Raw genomic sequence first — 10,069 nt, 5'->3', positions numbered from 1 at the left:
TCTGGGCTGGAACATAGTTTCATTTCATGCATGTTAGTCGTTTTATGATGTCTACAAGCAAGAGAACCCCCAAAGTGCCTTATTACAGGTGATTCAGGAGGGAGTTTGCCTTCTTTCTCTGACTCCCTAAGGACTTACAAAGAAGGGGAAGATTGTCCCTATAGAGGGTCAATGCTGCATTCAAGTGGGGAACTTTTAAATACAATTCAAGTCTCAGTGGGCTGGCAGCCCTGAAGAATCACTTACTATGTTGTCCATGTCCTTTCTAATTATTCAGTACTCATTTATGTACTCTTGTCAGGTGAGGAGAGACATGAAGAACACAGATCCTATTTGGCAATAGCCCTAACTAGTCTGCATTTAGAATATATTTGTTCAAAGTTGGGTAAAATTCCTCTCCAAAAAAGTGTTGAGAGATTTGGCCAACATCCAAAGCTGGAGAATTTCATGGAATGGTCACTGGAATGGGTGACCCTTCTTCAGTGTCTCTTTTTATTGCTATGACAAAATGTCTGATGAAAGTAACTTAAGGAATGGTTTGTTCAGACTCAAGATGTGAGGGGACACATTGTACCATAGAGAAACACAATGGTGGTGGCTGTATGAGGCAGCTGGTCCCTTTACAGCCACCATTATTAAGCAGAGAGAGGGAGGTGGATACTGGTACTCAGCTCACCTGGGATGGTAGCGCCCACATTCAGGGTAGGTGTCCCCTCAGTTATTCTATGGGAACTAAAACTGGGCAGGGGGAAGAGGGGCAGGGAGACAGAGTTCACCCTATACTCTGGGCAGGCGGGTGTGAGAGGTCTGCCACACACTTTCCACTCGCCCCAGGTGGGCATCTAAGTCACTGACCCCACGCTGTAGCCCCGGGGTTATGGGCGTGAGGGCTGACGGGGAGAGGTTCCCACGCAGGGAAGAGTGAGCACAGGGTGCCTTGATGGGCAGAGACAGTCTATGGTTTTAGAGCTTTATTGTAGAAAGGCAGGGTGAAAGAGAAGAGAGGGAGAGAGAGAGAGAGAGAGAGAGAGAGAGAGAGAGAGAGAGAGAGAGAGAGAGAGAGAGAGAGAGAGAGACTGGCCATGGCCAAGAGGAGAGAAGGGGGAAAGAGAAAGAGAGAAGAAAGGCTAGAGAGGAAGAGGGAGAGAGAGGAGAGCAAGAGCAAGAGAGTGAGGTGGGGTCAAACAGCCCTTCTTATGGTGTGGTGTTATCTTTACTGTTGCTAGGTAACTGGGGAGGAGTCTAGCATGACGGTCAGAAGCTTGGGACATAGCCTATGTGACTACTAACCATGCTTCTCTTGAGGAGGCTGTGGGGGCAGTAACTTGGACAGGAGCCAGGGTTCCAGGAGACATGAGAGAACTCCTTCTGTCAAATGTAGGTGAATTATCACCACCTGGTCCTGGGGTTCAACATCTAGCCTCAACTGGAGTCCAGGCTGTCTGTGCATAGCCCAATGCCCCACATTAATCCTTTCTGAAAACCCGTAGACCTGCTCAGAGGTATGTGTCCATGTTGAGTCTAAATCCATAAACATTGAATATGAGGATGGACCATCAGAGCATAAGAGCCCAACACCATTGCATCATGACACAATGACATCACAGCATCAGACCATCAAGACAGCATCACAGCATCATCACAGCCTCATCACAGCATCACACCATCATCATAGCATTACAGCGTCATCACAGCACCACAGCACCACAGCATCACGGCACCCCAGCACCCCAGCACCACAGCACCACAGCACCACAGCACCACAGCACCCCAGCACCACAGCACCACAGCACCACAGCACCACAGCACCACAGCACCACAGCATTTGGATTAGGATTTTCAATCCCCCAGCTCTTAGAGTATTGGACCATACCTTCCTACCTTCCAGGGGATCATTTGATGTTAGATGCCATTGTGACAGATGTTATCATTACATCTTATATCAGTGGTATACTTGGTAGAACCGGTGCCTAGACATCTTTTTATAAAAGTTTATCTACTGTTCTNGTCAGAGAGATAGGAAAAGCTGTGTGCATAGAGTTTGTTTGGATTCTGGTACTAGCTGATATTCACCTATTGAACAAATGAAATGTGTGAAGGCTTTCATGATGACTTTCCCCAGAAGCAAACTGGCACTGTGCCCAGCCTTGAACACAGTCCAAAAAGCATTGCCTTTCTATCCACTGGTTTAGAATTGCCAGAAAGGGCTCTGTCTGTGGTATGACTTTGTAGCCTTCACTCAGCTTTAGTGGGTGAGGAACATGGGAATGGGAGAAGAAATGAGGCAAAATCTTTTTCTTCTGTCTGTGTCTCTTTAACACATGGGACTTAATGGTGAATCCCAAAGACAATTTTAACAATAGTTTATCACACGGGTTCCCCAACTCCTGTCTAGATTACCTCACTACATCTTTTCTTAAAGATTTTTCTTTGGTATGGTAGGAAATGCAGCTTCTGAAAACTAATTCCAATTAGCTAGAAAAGAATTCTTTCAGTTATGGGCTGGATCCCTGGACAGAGTGAACATGGTGGTGAAGGGGGAAAATGTGACTTGCATGGNTGCACTTTCTCCTTCCTGGTCCCCATGAGTCACTAAGCCACAGTTTCCCTCCCAGTGCTGGAGAAGTAGCTGAGAGTTCTACATCCTGATCCATAGGCAGAAAGAGAGATTGNTCCTNGCTTGAGCTTTTGAATCCCCAAAGCCCACCCCCAATGACACACCTCCTCCTACAAGGCCACACCTCCTCCAACAAGGCACACCTCCTCCAACAAGGCCACACCTCCTAATCCTTTTAATCCTTCTCAAACAGTTCCACTTCTTGGTGAATAAGAATTCACACATGAGCCTTGGGGAGACATTTTTATCCAAACCACCACAGGATACCCATTCCATTTGAAATTTTCTATATGGAAAACCTGTTCCTATTCATCTATGTGCTTATTCAAATAGTGATTTTAATCAGAATGGGCTTTTAAAATCTATTTCATATATTAAGTCACAATGTAATACAAGTTGTATATCTTTGGTCCAAAATGCCTGGGATCAAAAGTATTTTAGGTTTCAAGTTTTTTTTTTTTTTTTTTTTTGTATTTGTATTTCATAATATTTTCATCTGTATAATAAAACAACTTGGAATGAAACTAAACCTAAATGTAAAATGAATTTTTCTGTTTTATATGTCACTTATACATATAACCTAAAAGTAACTTTGTACAATATTTTTGTGCTCCCAAGTTTTGATTGCTACCTGCCTGGTAAGGTCAGCTCTGGAATTTTCTACCTGTGGTTTCTTGTTGGTACTTGTCAATATGAGGTTTGGGGAATTATCTTTCAAGACGGCCTGGGTCATAATAAGAATGAATGGAGTTAATCAATAGTATTTACAAAAACACCAAGGCCTTGAGTCTGGGGCTTAGTTCTCCCCTGAGAGAATTTATAATCCAAATTCTCATTATTGGTTGATGGTCACATGTGTCTGATGCCAGGACCCACTTGGGATATTCTTTCATTCGTTTCTGTATTTAGGAGAGATATGGCTTTGCTTGCTTGTTTGTTTGTTTGATATGCAGTTTTGAAAACTTGTGAAATTATGCATAACAAAGGAAAATGTTATGACATCAACATCTTGATCCCTCTGCCTTAGTCCCTGGAGTTTTAGGAGCACAGGGGACAGCTGCCACACCTCCCTTAGGACTGTTTTCTTTGCAGTATTTTGGACTTGAGCTGGTGGTGAGAGCAGAATTACTGGAAATAGACTCCTGAGTCTTCAGAAGATCCATATACTTAGTGGATTGTGGGCTGACACATTCCGAGCTTCATGAGGCTCAGGAGAGGCTGATCTGATAGAACCAGATCTGTTAGCAGAGGGTCAGAAGTGATGACTTTACCCAACTATGATGGTTTGCATATGCTTGGCCCAGGGAGTGGCACTATTAGAAGCTGTGGCCCTGTTGGAGTGGGTGTAGCCTTGTTGGAGTAGGAGTGCCATTGTGGGTATGGGCTTTAAGACCCTCATCCTAGCTTCCTGAAAGCAAGTATTCTGCCAGCAGCCCTCAGATGAAGTTGTAAAACTTTCAGCTCCTCCTGTACCATGCCTGCCTGGATGCTGCTATGTTCTCACCTTGATGACAATGGAATGAAATCCTGAACCTTTAAGCCAGCCTCAATTAAATGTTGTTCTTTATAAGATTTGCGTTGGTCATAGTATCTGTTCACAGCAGTAAAACCCTAACTAAAGCACCAACTTACAGACTGGAAGACATCACAGTTCTTGGGGCACTGGCCTGGCATGCAGCATGGTTTTCCTTGACGGGGATATGGTCTACTTCAGCCTGAGAGTTCCTCCAGTCCCACCAACATGCCTTAAAAACAAGACTGGGGAGGACCAAACTGCTTTAAAACAGCTTGAGAGAGCTGTCTCAAGTAGATAGCTAGCTGTCTCAACCATAGAGTTTTTAGAGTAGCAAGTAAAAGATGTCTAGAGCAGAGCAGAACACACACACACACACACACACACACACACACACACACACACACAGAGAGAGAGAGAGAGAGAGAGAGAGAGAGAGAGAGAGAGAGAGCTATCTGAAAAGCTGTGTAGAGTAGAGCAAAACAGAGAGGAAGAGGGAGAGGTGGAGGGGAAGAGAAGGGGGAGGAGGAGAAAGGGAGATGAATGGGGGGGGAGAAGGAGAGGGGAGGAGAATGGAATCTGTAAAGCCATCTCCAGCAGACTACAAAGCCAAGAGCTATCTACAAAGAGCTGTCTAGAGAATCATCCTGAGCAGATCATAGGCCACCAGCTTGGAACAATGATTTGACCTCAAGGCATTTGTTTTCACTGTTCCCAGACACCCCTGCTCTCAGAAACCAAAGCCAAGAGCTATCTACAAAGAGCTGTCTAGAGAATCATCCTGAGCAGATCATAGGCCACCAGCTTGGAACAATGATTTGACCTCAAGGCATTTGTTTTCACTGTTCCCAGACACCCCTGCTCTCAGAAACCAGCCCTGGCCAAGGCTGCTCCTTGGCGCAACACCCAACAACTCACTCTCTTCCCCTCTCTGTCTCTGTCTCTCTGTTTCTGTCTCTCTCTGTGTCCATCTGTCTCTCTGTTTGTCTCAGTGTGTTTCTGTCTTTTCCTTTGTCTCTGTCTCTGTGTGTATGTGTGTGTCTGTCTCTGTATTTCTGTTTCTCTCTGTGTCTGTATCTCTGTGTCTCTGTCTCTCTTTGTATCTTTCTGTCTCTGTCTCTGTCCATGCATACTGTCTAACAACATGGATCAGGTACTGAGGCAGGACCCAATGACCTGCAGTACCAAAAATAGACACCAGAGGGAAGAAGAGACCACTGGATTCAGGGAAAAAAGGGGGTGGGGGAGGAAGACTATTTCCCCACTTCATTTTCTCAGACAGGGTCTCACTAAGAAGCCTAACAACTCACATTGCAGGCCCATGGTGGACTCTGCATTTTCAGTGGTCTCCTGCCTCGGCTTCCCAAGTACTGGGATTACAGCCTACTCTTTAATTATGAATCTGTATAACACAAACCAAGAGTCAACACACAATTAAGAGTGGACATACCTCCAGAAAGACCAAGGAGTCACCAGCCAGCCCAAATGGTAACAGTCTTCCCTGCAATGCAGCAGGCTGTGGGGGCTGATGGAGCTGAGTTCTGTGCTTGTCCATCCCACAAGGACTCCGAGTCAATCCACCACGTCCACTATTAAATACTGCCCTTCCCAGGAGCGAGCAACAGAGAGTCTGGATGTCAATTGGCTGAGGACAGATAGGAAACTGATGTACACGGACCATGAATTTTCTTCAGCCATAAAAAAGAGTGAAGTTATGTTTTCTGCAGCAAAATAGATGGAACCAGAGTGAGGCGTGAAAAGTGAAATTGGTCAGATTTAGAAAGGCAAATACTGCGTGCTTTCTTCCATTTGTGGCTTCTAGATCCTAAAAGAGATGTGTAAAATCATATATGTACATGTGACACAAAACTGGAAATTCAGAAAGGAGGGAGACTTAGTATTCACATTTAAAAATACTTGGTTATTATTACGTGTATGTGTGTCATATGGTGTGTGTGCATGACTGTAGGCATGTGTCTGCAGCACCATGCATGTAGAGGTCAGAGAACCACTTCTGGAAGTCAGCTATCTCCCTCCACCCTGGGTCTGAAGGCAGATCTCTAGTTGTCAGGGTTGTGCTGTGTGGTGCTAATACTTGTCCCTGTGTTATTGTCTCGCCGGGGAAAACACACACACAGGACACTTGGATCCTTCTGCAGTAGAGCTTTAATGCATCTCGAGAGACAGATGATCAGATTCTGAGGAGGAGACCCAGGACACAGGAAACTCGTTCCTTATATAGACCATGAAGAGCCGTTGGAGACGTGCATTGCTCTGACTAGCTGCTCACCATCAGCCCAGATGACGCCACGGGACAGGCAGGGCACAAGGAATGGAAAAATACCCCAGCACATGCACAGACTACTTGTTTACCAGTTAGAACACCGGATGTCAGCGCCATCTTCTAATGGCGATTGCAAGGGTGGCTCCTCACATCTCCCCCTTTTCTTTTATTTAAGAGCAACAGGCCACCCAATTCTGAAGAGTGGAGATAGAGGTCAAATCCCCAGTGTGCAAAAATAGGGGCCTTACACAAAACCTCCTCCCAGGCTAGTCACTGGGAGGGGTCTTGGTCCAGTCCCTTGTCGTTTTTCCTGGGGGAAGGACACTTGGACACTCAACCTTCATACAAGATGACATGTCTCCCTAGAATAGACTCATTTTATGCCGCAGAGCCTTTCTACTGCAGTGCTTAGCCATGCAACTCTCCCGGGCTGCTGAAGCCCACTCACTCTATCCTGTGCAATGAGACTAACCTCGTGGGGTGCAAGAGCTGAGTGGCCAGCGACCTATTGCTTAAGCATAGATGACCATATATCAGGGGAGGGACCGTGTTCTAATGCTGCAAGTGCTTGGGCTATCACCATCTTGTCCCTTTTTGTTTGGGCTTTAAGTTTACAGACCATCCAGAGCAAAAGCAATGCTCCATTGCATAGGATCACCGCAAACAAGCCTACCCCCACCCACTCCTTAAAGTAGGAAAATGCAGAGGAAATCCAGGTGGAGAAACCCTTCGTCAGTGAAAGGTCGAGATGCATAGAATTCACTTGCAGAATAGCAACTCTCAATTCTCGAAGTGTTTGTTCAAATTCCATGGTCCAATTCTGTAACATATAACGGGACAAAGTTTTTGACAAATTTGCTGCTCTTGTAAAAATTTCAAACTGAACAGAAGTAACACAAAGACCAGGCATCTTGTATTCACAACCCAATTGAGCCAACTGNCAAAGAATATCCACCTGCTCTTGGACTAAGTCGATGCGCTGATTTATCAGCAACAACCCTCCCTGTATCTGTGAGTTGGCTGTGGCCTGTTTATCTAAGGCCGTTGTGACCATCATAGAAAGCTCGTTAATAGTTTGTGTTGTTTGAACAGTAGTAGATAGAGCGAGTGCCGAGGACATGACAGAGGCTGCAACCACCGCTGTGGCTACCAATCCAACTATGATAACAGAAATACCAAAATCTCTTTTCTCTCGAAACAAAGTCAAGCTATTGGGGGCATCTACAGGAACAGGGACAAATCTAGGCATGTGGGTAACCAAAGCAAAAGGATATTTATTAGCATCCCAGCATAGGGCATAAAAACATTTTTCTTGTGAGCAATCTATCTCTAACTGATTCTGATTTAATCTTCTGTTACTTACCACCCACAAAATCGGGGGCCATACACACATCGGGGTGGCGGTATAACTTACCTCTTTTTGTTTTTTATATTTAACATTGGAGGTAGTCCATTTAAAATTGTTTGAACTCTGTTTATCATACCGGCTGGTCCTTAAGGTACCTTTCCATTCAAAGGTCATTTCTCCTTTCTCACTAGAACCTCCTCCAATCATTGCCATGGGGGTGAGATCAGTACAGCTTCCATTAACCCCACAAAGCAACCACTGATCAAAAGGGTTAGTATTAGCTCAAAAGGGGTTCATAGAAGTAAAATCATATCCAGCAAAAGTATCATTAAACTCTCTACTAATATATGGGGAAAAGGAAAAATATTTCTCTACTGCCCTAGTATATTTTTTAGCTTGGCAGCCTGTCCAAGGCAGCATTAAATCTTCCATGGACCGTTCCTTGCAAAAGGGTGCCATTCTTGGTTGTGGAGGCGGCTTATTTCCAGATTTTCGGCTGGGCCACCATCCTCTTATAACTATGGTATCAGCCTTTATCTCAGTCATTNTGTCCCAAGAGGCCTTCTNTAACCAGGCTGCTGANTGATTATACAAGGATATGCATTGACTCTTATCTTGTAATGAAGAAATTAGCACAAAGCACAGGCTTCCCTGTAGGAAGAAGGTTCTATTTTCTTGTAAAGCCTGAATCTGTTCATNTAAGGGTAAATAGGCAAGTCCCAGTTCTTTATCTGTAGTAAAAAAAGTGTGGAAATATTTGTGCATTATGCATAACTGGCATAGGAAGAGGGAAAGTTGACATAATTCCCCATCTAAACTCTCCAGATATACTAGGAACCAGAATCTCCAGCATGAGGGGTATGATCCATCGATGTCTTGGGATCTCATTCTTGTGACTCATTGTCCGAGAGCTGGATCCTTCGAGTGAGGCGCTCCGGAATCCAAAAAGGATTATCTTCCTCCTGTGGAAAAACACATATAGCTCCCCTGGATCTTATTAAAATAGGATCTGGGCCTCTCCATTTTCCTGTCAAGACATCTTTCCACTTTGCCATTTCCTTGGGCCTATCAGGTTCTGAACAGTGACATTCAGCTGCAGTATGGCCTTGAGCATCAAGATTTAAAAAATTAAGAGTGAAGAGTGCCATGGAAACAGCTACTCTTGGTACTGAGGGTAGAGCCTCTTTGACTCCCCCTTTTTGTTTAATTAAATAGGACTTAAGAGTGCGATGGGCACGTTCTACAATGTCCTGTCCTTGAGGGTTGTATGGAAGACCAGTCAGATGAGTCACATTCATCTGATGGCAGAACTGTTGAAATTTTTGAGAAGTATAGGCTGGTCCATTGTCTGTCTTAAGAAGTTTAGGTTGTCCCCAAGCACTCCATGCCTCGAGGCAATGTTGAATTACATGTGAGGCCTTCTCTCCTGTTAGAGGTGTAGCAAATATGATACCAGAGCAGGTATCAATAGAAACATGTAAATACTGAAGTCTTCCAAAGGAAGAGATATGAGTAACATCCATTTGCCAGACCTGTAAAGGCCTTATGCCACGCGGGTTTATTCCCACATGAGGGACAGGCAAAAATTCACAGCAATTTTGGCATTGAGTAACAATTTCTCTAGCTTCTTTTCTAGTTAATGAAAAGCGGAAACGTAAAGTTTCAGCCATCACATGAAAGCGCTTATGAAATTCTTTTGCAGCTTCTGTCTTGGAAGACAGAGCAACAGCCACAGCCTTAGTGGCTTTATTCGCCAAATCATTTCCCAAAGACATAGGACCAGGAAGGCCCGAATGTGCTCTGACATGAGTAATATAAACAGGAGATCTTCTATTTAATAATATAGATTGTATTTGTTGGAAAATATTGACCACCCTGCTGGAAGGTTTTATTACTCCAGCTGTCTCAAGAAGGTTAACTGCATTAACTACATAAGAAGAATCTTATACAATGTTAAGCGGCCCTGGAAAGGTTTTAAGAACCTCCAGTACCACTAGACATTCTACAATTTGAGGTGAGGTTTCATTATATTGTTTTGATACCACCTTGTTATCAACCACATAAGCACCTATACCAGTTTTTGATCCATCAGTATATACTATAATCCCATCTTTAAGTGGTTCCTTAGCTGTTACTTGTGGAAACACAGTAGCCTGATTTAGGGCAAACTGTAAAATTGGATGCCTTGGATAATGGTTATCAATCTGTCCTGAAAAGGAGGTGACTAATACTGCCCAATCATTAGATGTAGCTGCCAAGGTTTGAACTTGTGCAGCAGTATAAGGCACAATTAAGAAATTAGGATCT

This window comes from Mus caroli, chromosome 11, assembly GCF_900094665.2.
Source record: "Mus caroli chromosome 11, CAROLI_EIJ_v1.1, whole genome shotgun sequence".
NCBI lineage: Eukaryota > Metazoa > Chordata > Mammalia > Rodentia > Muridae > Mus > Mus caroli.
The sequence above is the reverse complement of the archived record's forward strand: the minus strand, read 5'-3'. Positions refer to the sequence as shown.